Raw genomic sequence first — 7,500 nt, 5'->3', positions numbered from 1 at the left:
GTTTCACGCAATGTTGAACCCTCTCTTCAAAGTTCTTTTCAACGTTCCCTCACGGTACTTGTTGACTATCGGTCTCGTGCATAGTATTGAGCCTTGGATGGAGTTCACCACCCCTCTTTGGGCTGCATTCTAAAACAACCCGACTCTTGGAAAGCTTTCCCTCCGGCCTTCGAGTCCGCCCTACGGGCCTTACACCCGCTGCGGGTAAGCTGCAGCCCCGATCACAGTGGACTGCGGCCGGACTCTGTCGACCGGAGTTCAGTTTCCTTACGCCACAGGTCCCTCGCACCGCAAACGGGCGCGGGGATTCGGCGATGGGCTCTTCCTGCTTCGCTCGCCGCTACTGAAGGAATCCTTGTTAGTTTCTTTTCTCTCCGCTTAGTGATATGCTTAAATCCAGCGGGTAATCTCATCCGATCTGAGGTCTGGAATCGTGAAAGACACGTGGAACGTGATCGGAGTCATAGCGGCGACCCGGGGTCTCTCCTTCCCCGGCGCTCCCCGAAGAATCGGGTCGCCGGCGGGAAAGGGTGGCCTACCATGCGCCTGCGAGAACGCAGACGGGAGGACGAGAGACCCCGCGATTGGGTCGACCGGCTCTGCCCGGCAGAGGCTCCTCGACCGTTCCGGGGGGTCGGACGCTGGACCGCACCACGGGCGCATACGTCTACACCCCGATGGCACGTCGCACGACCGACGAACCCCCGGTTACCGATCGAGCCTGCTCGCCGAGTTTCACCGGCGCCGACATCACAGAACTCCATCTGACACTGACCCGACGCAGCCGGCCGTCGAAGGGACGGCTGCGGCCGGGCGCTCCTCCGGCGCGCGAACACGCCGACTCTGTGAGTGATTGTCTTCAGACGCTCAGACGGACGTGGCTCGAGGAGCAGAGCATCCCCGAGCCGCCATTTGCGTTCGAATAAGTCGATGATCAGTGAGTTCTGCAATTCACATGAATTCTCGCATCTAACTGCGTTCTTCATCGACGCACGAGCCGAGTGATCCACCACCAAGAATTGTCATTTGCCACTGGAAGACTCCCGCGTTCGCAAACTCTCCTCAGAGCCGAGGGAAGAAGTGGAACGGAAGGAGAAAGGACACGGGGACTCTGTGCCTTCTTTGCTTGTGACTGGAAAGAAATATCCTCCGTCGAGCCGAGGGGGGAAGCGGGCTCCCTCCTTCCCCCCACCGCCGCGAGGGCGGGTCGCGCGAGTCAGACTCGCCGACTGGGGGGAAATCGGGCGACACCGGTGCCCCTTCTCTGCCCTGCGGAGAATGCCTCGAGGAGCGCCGCGCCGCGGACGGCGACGGCGTCTCCACCCTTGCGGGACTTCTCCCTCGAAGCTACCGGGAGTGCGAGACTCCGTGAGACAGACGACGAGAGAAGAACCGGGTACTCCCCGGGCTGGTCTGTGTGTGACACGCCCGTCTCCTTTTTGTCGGAGAGAGCGAAGGCGAAGCGCGGGGTCTGACCTCGACCGTGGAACGGGGAAGGAGGCGGTGAAAACCCCGCTCGAGTCCCCCCGGCTTTTCCAATTTGCTCTCTCCGCGTGTCTCTCTGTGACGGCTTTTCCGACATTCCCCCTTTGTTCCCTCTCCGATCACGGAGGGGAAGGGTTCTGTTAATGATCCTTCCGCAGGTTCACCTACGGAAACCTTGTTACGACTTTTACTTCCTCTAAATGATCAAGTTTGACCGTCTTCTCGTCGCGCCTCGACAACCGGCCGAAGCCGGGGGTGCCAGACGGTCGATCCGATGGCCTCACTAAGTCATTCGATCGGTAGTAGCGACGGGCGGTGTGTACAAAGGGCAGGGACGTAATCAATGCGAGCTGATGACTCGCGTTTACTTGGAATTCCTCGTTCAAGGGACACAATTACAAGTCCCTGTCCCCAGCACGGAGAAGTCTCAGCGGATTACCCGGACCTTTCGGCCGAGGGCAAATGTACCCGCTGCTTGCGCCAGTGTAGCGCGCGTGCGGCCCCGGACATCTAAGGGCATCACAGACCTGTTATTGCTCCATCTCGTATGGCTGAAAGCCATTTGTCCCTCTAAGAAGTTCGCGGCTCACCACGACGGGTGGCCGGACTATTTAGCAAGCAAGAGTCTCGTTCGTTATCGGAATTAACCAGACAAATCACTCCACCAACTAAGAACGGCCATGCACCACCATCCACAAAATCAAGAAAGAGCTCTCAATCTGTCAATCCTCACTGTGTCCGGGCCGGGTAGGTTTCCCCGTGTTGAGTCAAATTAAGCCGCAGGCTCCACTCCTGGTGGTGCCCTTCCGTCAATTCTTTAAGTTTCAGCTTTGCAACCATACTTCCCCCGGAACCCAAAGACTTTGGTTTTCCGGAGAGTTGCCCGGAGAGTTGCCCGCCGCGTCATGGGAGGAACGCCGGCGAATTACGAGTCGGTATCGTTTATGGTCGGAACTAGGGCGGTATCTGATCGCCTTCGATCCTCCGACTTTCGTTCTTGATCAATGAAGACATTCTTGGCAAATGCTTTCGCTGTCGGGCGTCTTGCGACGATCCAAGAATTTCACCTCTCACGCCGCAATACGAATGCCCCCGGCAGTCCCTCTTGATCATTACCTCAGGATCTCAAGACCAACGAAATAGAACCGAGGTCCTCTTCCACTATTCCATGCTGAGCTGTTCGGGCACTTTGGCCTGCTTTGAACACTTCAATTTTCTCAAAGTAAACGTTCCAGTCTCGCACGGCACTCAGTTAAGAGCACCGCACGACCAACCGAATCACTGGCCGGAAAAATCTCCCACGACTCCCGTTTGACGGGGAGAAGGGGAACGGGCAGTGCACCGCCCTCACGGCGGACCGCCCGCCCCGGCCAGAAATCCGACTACGAGCTTTTTAACTGCAGCAAATTTAATATACGCTGCTGGAGCTGGAATTACCGCGGCTGCTGGCACCAGACTTGCCCTCCAGTAGATCCTCGTTAAAGGATTTAAAGTGTACTCATTCCGATCACAGGGCCTCCGAAGAGGCCTGTATCGTTATTTTTTGTCACTACCTCCCCGTGTCAGGAGTGGGTAATTTGCGTGCCTGCTGCCTTCCTTGGATGTGGTAGCCGTTTCTCAGGCTCCCTCTCCGGAATCGAACCCTGATTCTCCGTTACCCGTCACAACCATGATAAGCGCATAACTTACCATCGAAAGTTGATAGAGCAGACTTTTGAAGGAGCGTCGCCGGTGCAAGACCGTGCGATCGGCATGATTATCTAGAGTTCACCAGCGGAGACCGGACCCCGAAAGGACCGGCTGGCCTTGTTCCTAATAAGAGCACGCTTCCCCCGAAGGGTCGGCGCTTTGTTGCATGTATTAGCTCTAGAATTACCACAGTTATCCATGGTATAAGACTTTCTCCATAAACCATAACTGATCTAATGAGCCATCTGCAGTTTCTCTTGTATGTTCAGGATTGTACTTAGACGTGCATGGCTTAATCTTTGAGACAAGCATATGACTACTGGCAGGATCAACCAGGTAACGGTCGACAGAACCGGGCTGGGCCCGTTCGCCGTCCGGGAGTCGCTCTCGCACTCCCCTCTCTCTCTCTCTGAATTCTCAATTGTCGATGCCGTGCTATTACGGTACAGTGATCGAAGAACCGCCCGAAGGGATTCTCGAGGTGTGTATCTCTACCCGAGTCGACTGGGTCGTCTCGAGAGGAGTCGCAGTGGTCCCGCCTCGGAGACGGGACCCGGTTCGAAGCGACGCGGGAGGGCGACGGCTCGTCCACAGGAACAGGGGAGAGCAATCGCACGCCTCGAGCGTGCATTCGTTGCTTGGATGAAAAAGCCCGTACCGAGCGCCGAGTGCAACACATGGTCGCAGCAACGGCAGCATGCCCGAACGGGTCCCGTGGAGAAAGCTCGATATCTGACGACACCGAGGTCCTGCTCTTTCTCCACCGGGGGTTTCTGCGGATGAAAAGGCTCAATATCTGAACGTCGATATATACGTGTGCACGGAGGGACACCTCTGCTCACGGGGCGAGTGGGTGAAAACCCCCGCTCTGAGCGCCGAGTTGCAACACATGGTCGCGATGAAACGACGGCTGACCCTACCGAAAGGGCCCGCTGGAGTCCAACCATGACACGTATACACACACGACAGACATTAAAAGCCTTCTCGAGTCTTGGATCGACTCTACTACCCCCCCTCATATATAGAATCCGATTCACTCTGCCCGCTCGTTCTGACCATTGGATCACACACTTAAGCCAATACCCCGCTACACTTAAGAGATCTCGAAATCTCGAACGAGACCCAGATTCTCTGCGGGTGAGTCGGGCGGCCTGCCGTCGCCGTCGGCTTGCCGTTTGCCTTTCGCCTGGTCGCATGGCACTCGTGCCATCGACCACGCAACGCGAGAGGCCTTCTCCCTTCTCCTTTCTCTCTCATCTCTACTCTCTCTCTTCTCCACCGGGGGTTCTGCGGATGAAAAAGCTCAATATCTGGGATTGTATATATACATATGCACGAAAGAACCTTCTACTCACGGGGCGAGTGGGTGAAAACCCCCGCACCGAGCGCCGAGTTGCAACACATGGTCGCGATGAAACGACGGCTGACCCTACCGAGAAGGCCAGCAAGGGTCTGACGTGCAAAAACATATTTACGCACCACAGGCAAGGAGCCTTTTCGAGTCTCGGGTGGACTCCCGTCCGCGAAAGCTTCATATCTGAACGTCGATATATACGTGTGCACGGAGGGACACCTCTGCTCACGGGGCGAGTGGTGAAAAACCCCCGCTCTGAGCGCCGAGTTGCAACACATGGTCGCGATGAAACGACGGCTGACCCTACCGAAAGGGGCCCGCTGGAGTCCAACCATGACACGCATACACACACGACAGACATTAAAAGCCTTCTCGAGTCTTGGATCGACTCTACTACCCCCCCTCATATATAGAATCCGATTCACTCTGCCCGCTCGTTCTGACCATTGGATCACACACTTAAGCCAATACCCGCTACACTAAAGAGATCTCAAAATCTCGGACGAGAGCCACACCTTGCGGATGCATCGGGCGGCCTGCCGTCGAGGGTCGGCCGTCGCCCCGTCTCACAGACTCGTGCAACACGACGAGTCCCAGCCTACGCCTGTGTGCATCACCGTCGGCCTAAATCTCGGCCCTCGCCCGGTCGCATGACACTCGTGCCATCGACCGCACCATCGACCTTCTCACCCGGGAGCAACCCGTGTTTTCAGAGGAGTGCCGGGGTTGCTCCCGTGCCGGGTATGTCTTGTCCGGCGGCGCCCCGTCTCACAGACTCGTGCAACGACAACGGGTCCCATGCCTACGCATGTGTGCATCACCGTCGGCTAATTACTCGGCCCTCGCCGGTCGCATGACACTCGTGCCGTCGATCACACCATCGACCTTCTCACATGGGAGCGACCCGTATTTTCAGAGGAGTGTCGGGGTTGCTCCCGTGCCGGATATATCTTGACGAAATCAAGGAGATATATGAGGAAACTTCTACAATTTGAAGATCGACCGGCGAGACAAGACACTCCCCTTAATATATAATCCGATTCACTCTGCCACTCATTCTGACCATTGGGTCACACACTTAAGCCAATACCCGTTACACTAAGTTGAATGTTTTGTTTTTTTTTGATATTATTATTATTATTTTTTTTTTGTCAACGTCCTCTGTAACGAAGTCAAAACTCTATGCATGTGTTCGCGTGTCGTTCTGCCGTCTCCGCCGGGCACATCCCAGCCAGCGCCCGATACATTTCAGTTGACAACGGTCACAACTCTATGCATGTGCTCGTGGGTCGTTCTGCCGTCAACGTCGGGAACACACAGGCCAGTACCCGCTACATTAAAATTGACAATGGTCACAACTCTATGCATGTGCTCGTGGGTCGTTCTACCGTCAACGTCGGGCGCACACAGGCCAGTACCCGATACATGCAAGTTGACAGTGGTCACAAACTCTATGCATGTGTTCGCGTGTCGTTCTGCCGTCTCCGCCGGGCACATCCCAGCCAGCGCCCGATACATTCAAGTTGACAACGGTCACAACTCTATGCATGTGCTCGTGGGTCGTTCTACCGTCAACGTCGGGCGCACACAGGCCAGTACCCGATACATGCAAGTTGACAATGGTCACAAACTCTATGCATGTGTTCGCGTGTCGTTCTGCCGTCTCCGCCGGGCACATCCCAGCCAGCGCCCGATACATTCAAGTTGACAACGGTCACAACTCTATGCATGTGTTCGCGTGTCGTTCTGCCGTCTCCGCCGGGCACATCCCAGCCAGCGCCCGATACATTAAAGTTGACAACGGTCACAACTCTATGCATGTGCTCGTGGGTCGTTCTACCGTCAACGTCGGGCGCACACAGGCCAGTACCCGATACATGCAAGTTGACAGTGGTCACAAACTCTATGCATGTGTTCGCGTGTCGTTCTGCCGTCTCCGCCGGGCACATCCCAGCCAGCGCCCGATACATTCAAGTTGACAACGGTCACAACTCTATGCATGTGTTCGCGTGTCGTTCTGCCGTCTCCGCCGGGCACATCCCAGCCAGCGCCCGATACATTCAAGTTGACAATGGTCACAACTCTATGCATGTGTTCGCGGGTCGTTCTACCGTCACCGTCGGGCACACTTGAGCCAGTACCCGCTTGACTTTTTTTTTTTTTTTTTAAGTCAACGTCTTCTTCAAGGAAGTCCAAATTCTATGCATGTGTTCGTGGGTCGTTCTGCCGTCTCCGTCGGGCACACACAGGCCAGCGCCCGATACATTCAAGTTGACAGTGGTCAAAACTCTATGCATGTGTTCGCGTGTCGTTCTGCCGTCTCCGCCGCGCACATCCTAGCCAGCGCCCGATACATTCAAGTTGACGATGGTCACAACACTATGCATGTGTTCGCGTGTCGTTCTGCCGTCTCCGCCGGGCGCATCCCAGCCAGCGCCCGATACATTCAAGTTGACAACGGTCACAACTCTATGCATGTGCTCGTGGGTCGTTCTACCGTCAACGTCGGGCGCACACAGGCCAGTACCCGATTCATGCAAGTTGACAACGGTCACAAACTCTATGCATGTGTTCGCGTGTCGTTCTGCCGTCTCCGCCGGGCACATCCCAGCCAGCGCCCGATACATTCAAGTTGACAACGGTCACAAACTCTATGCATGTGTTCGCGTGTCGTTCTGCCGTCTCCGCCGGGCACATCCCAGCCAGCGCCCGATACATTCAAGTTGACAATGGTCACAACTCTATGCATGTGTTCGCGGGTCGTTCTACCGTCACCGTCGGGCACACTTGAGCCAGTACCCGCTTGACTTTTTTTTTTTTTTTTTTATGTCAACGTCTTCTTCAAGGAAGTCCAAATTCTATGCATGTGTTCGTGGGTCGTTCTGCCGTCTCCGTCGGGCACACACAGGCCAGCGCCCGATACATTCAAGTTGACAATGGTCACAACTCTATGCATGTGTTCGCGGGTCGTT

General features: G+C 55.8%; 3 non-coding genes across 3 annotated transcripts in view; all 3 read right to left on the bottom strand.

Moving 5' to 3' along the window:
- Positions 1-427, bottom strand: part of LOC139968414 (large subunit ribosomal RNA) — a 4,028-nt gene extending 3,601 nt beyond the window's left edge. The window contains exon 1 of the ribosomal RNA XR_011793412.1: positions 1-427. This exon is cut by the window's left edge and continues 3,601 nt beyond it. This is a non-coding gene — a ribosomal RNA (large subunit ribosomal RNA).
- A 434-nt stretch (positions 428-861) lies between these two features.
- LOC139968227 (5.8S ribosomal RNA) lies at positions 862-1,021 on the bottom strand. The gene has a single exon (XR_011793264.1). It is a non-coding gene; the product is annotated as a 5.8S ribosomal RNA (ribosomal RNA).
- A 605-nt stretch (positions 1,022-1,626) lies between these two features.
- On the bottom strand, positions 1,627-3,513 carry LOC139968371 (small subunit ribosomal RNA). The gene has a single exon (XR_011793375.1). It is a non-coding gene; the product is annotated as a small subunit ribosomal RNA (ribosomal RNA).
- Between the last annotated feature and the right edge of the window lie 3,987 nt (positions 3,514-7,500).

The sequence above is a fragment of the Apostichopus japonicus genome, chromosome 5 (assembly GCF_037975245.1).
Source record: "Apostichopus japonicus isolate 1M-3 chromosome 5, ASM3797524v1, whole genome shotgun sequence".
NCBI classification, from domain to species: Eukaryota; Metazoa; Echinodermata; class Holothuroidea; order Aspidochirotida; family Stichopodidae; genus Apostichopus; species Apostichopus japonicus.
The sequence above is the reverse complement of the archived record's forward strand: the minus strand, read 5'-3'. Positions and strand labels throughout refer to the sequence as shown.